Source organism: Bison bison, unplaced genomic scaffold, assembly GCF_000754665.1.
Source record: "Bison bison bison isolate TAMUID 2011002044 unplaced genomic scaffold, Bison_UMD1.0 scf7180017864291, whole genome shotgun sequence".
NCBI classification, from domain to species: Eukaryota; Metazoa; Chordata; class Mammalia; order Artiodactyla; family Bovidae; genus Bison; species Bison bison.
In genome coordinates, this window is record NW_011494863.1 from 416,593 (window position 1) to 419,121 (window position 2,529).

At 47.8% G+C, this 2,529-nt stretch overlaps 1 protein-coding gene across 4 annotated transcripts in view; it reads right to left on the bottom strand.

The window, feature by feature from the left end:
* The window catches only part of SIL1 (SIL1 nucleotide exchange factor), a 250,768-nt gene extending 249,769 nt beyond the window's left edge, over positions 1 to 999 (bottom strand). The window contains exon 1 of one of the 4 annotated variants that reach the window (XM_010850316.1): positions 927 to 999. The gene's annotated coding sequence lies outside the window, so the exon portion shown is untranslated. The other 3 variants (XM_010850314.1, XM_010850312.1, XM_010850313.1) reach the window with 3 other exon arrangements.
* Between the last annotated feature and the right edge of the window lie 1,530 nt (positions 1,000 to 2,529).

Consider the following 2,529-nt stretch of genomic DNA (forward strand, 5'->3'; position numbering starts at 1 on the left):
CACACACCTACCTCGCAGGTGCTGGGTATTTCCTGATTACCTTGTTTTTCCCACATGTGGCTCATAGTTTAAATGATTTTCTATTGCTTTCTGTAGCAGAGAATGTCAAAGCGAGGATTTTGGGACCACCTGAATCAGAACCACCTGGGGAGAACTGCAAGTACCCATGCCTCACTTTATCCAAAATGTCTGAAAATAATGCCCAGAGATAAACAAAACCCTCTGAGTGATTTGAAACACACCAGGGATAGGCACAACCTTCTGGTGATTTGAAACACAAAGTTTCTAACTCCGACTTTACAGGCAAGTATTTTATCTACCTAGGGCAAAGGAAAACACAAGATCGAAGTGGAAATACAACGCGAGTGGCGTTCAATTCCATATGGTGAAGAGACACCAGAATGTCAACGCTGGAGCATGTGGACAAATGAAGAAACTGAGACCGGGAGAAGAGAATAGGGAAGGAAACTAAAACAAATGAGAATCCAAAAGCCTGTCTCGGACCCCCACTGCCTCATCTCCTGGCATTCAAGCAGGTATCCTGGAGACGTTTTGAGTGGGAAGGATAGGGAAGGCAGCATTGGGCTGAGAGGCCAAGTCTGCAGAAACTAGTGAGGAGTCCAGAGCCCACTTACACGTCCCGCTTCAGAGACACTGGTGGGATGTGTAGGGACCCCGAACAGTGCTGGGAAGGCGCCAGGGCCGCTGGCGGGTAGAGACCGGAGCAGCGCCCTGAGCCTCCAGCCCAGGCCCAGGGCCGGGTGCCTTACTGCCCCTACCTTCGGCTTCCCGCCCGGCAGCCCAGGGGCAGACACAATCCCCACAATTCCAGGCGGCCGCTGCGGCAACCAGCTCCCCGTACGCAGACGCGACGGCCACCGTCAGAACCCGTGAGCGCGCGGCTATTATGTCACTTGCCTCCTCACCCAATTGTCGCCTTCCAGAACAGCCGACCGGCGTCCCACTGCCTTTCCCGCACTCGAAGTTGTTAGCCCCGCCCCCTCGCTTCTGTTAAGTCCCGCCCCCTAGCGTCTACCTGAGCGAACCTCCTGGCGCTTGTTTAGCCCAGTATCCTTCCGCCGGTGTGAGATACTTGCGGGTCCAGTTTGCTTCTAAGTCAGAGAGAAATAGAACTTTGAAGTTTCATCTCTGATTTCCCAACAGCTTCTTCTTCGCGGAAAAATCATCAGAAAAAAACTAGAGGTGGCACTGCACCAGAAGTCCAGTGGTTAAGACTCAGTGCTTCCACTATAGGGGCATGGGTTCAATGCCTGGTCGAGGAGACTGCAAGCCTCATGGCCTAGACAAAAGAAAGAAAGAAAGCAGAGGGGTAGGGAGTGAAAAAAAATCAAACTGGTGTGACTCAGCTGGGATAAAGCAGTAAATGGACTTCCCTGGTGGCTCAGAGGGTAAAGAGTCTGCCTGCAATGTGGGAGACCCGGCTTCGATCCCTGGGTCGGGAAGATCCCCTGATGAAGGAAATGGCAACCCACTGCAGTATTCTTGCCTGGAGAATCGCCAGGAACAGAGGAGCCTGGTAGGCTACAGTCCATAGGGTCCCAAAGAGTTGGACACGACTGAGCGACTTTACTCTTTTCAGTCTCAAACAACACACAGTCATTTTAGAAAATTCATACAGAATAGGGCACCTGCAAGTCACCTACTTTATATACTTACATATTGTGTGAATTGACAACGACCTATTATTTTAAAAATAAAAGTTACCTGCAGCTCTAATTCTGCACTACCACCGAATGTCTTATTTATATATGCCAAGTGTCGCATATACATTATATTTACTTCTCATAACTTTTTAAGATCAGAATTGTCACATACACACCCCTTTTCACAAATGGGGAAGCTATGGCTCAAAGAGGTTGAAGGACTTATTCAAAGTCATACAGTCACAAAGTGCTAGAACTGGGATTTTAAGTCTGATTTGGATGCCTGCAAAAGTCCTGTTCTCTTTCCATAGTACCTTCTTGCCTGGAAGGCTTAGTGTTAGTCGCTTAGTCCTGACTTTTTGAGACCCCATGGACTGTAGCCGCCTAAGCTCCTCTGTCCATGAAATTCTCCAGGGGATCTAGGCTTCAGTGAGTACTGCCAGTGTATTAGAAAGACTATGTAAGGCACTTCCCTGGGACTGGGTGGGAAAGGACAGGGAACAGCTCGCTTTTCCCATGGAACACTCAGGAGACCAGTGAGAGTAGCTGGACCCAGGAATAATTCTACTTTGTGTCACTGCCTAGTACCATGAAGACAGGTAATAAATGTTCAACAAATATTTATTACATCTGGGATACATTTCAGAGTGAACATATAAATTACAATTGAGCCTGACACAAGTTATAAAAAAGATATTAATAAAGTACTACAAGAGTAAGAAGCTTAAAAATAGAATAAGCTCAAATCTCAGAATTCATACATAAATGCATGAGCCAAGAAAAGAGTCCAGCTGGACAGAGAGCAGCCAGCACTCACAGGAGCCTGGCTTCCTTCTTGGGACAGATCTAACCAGGTCAAGTATGT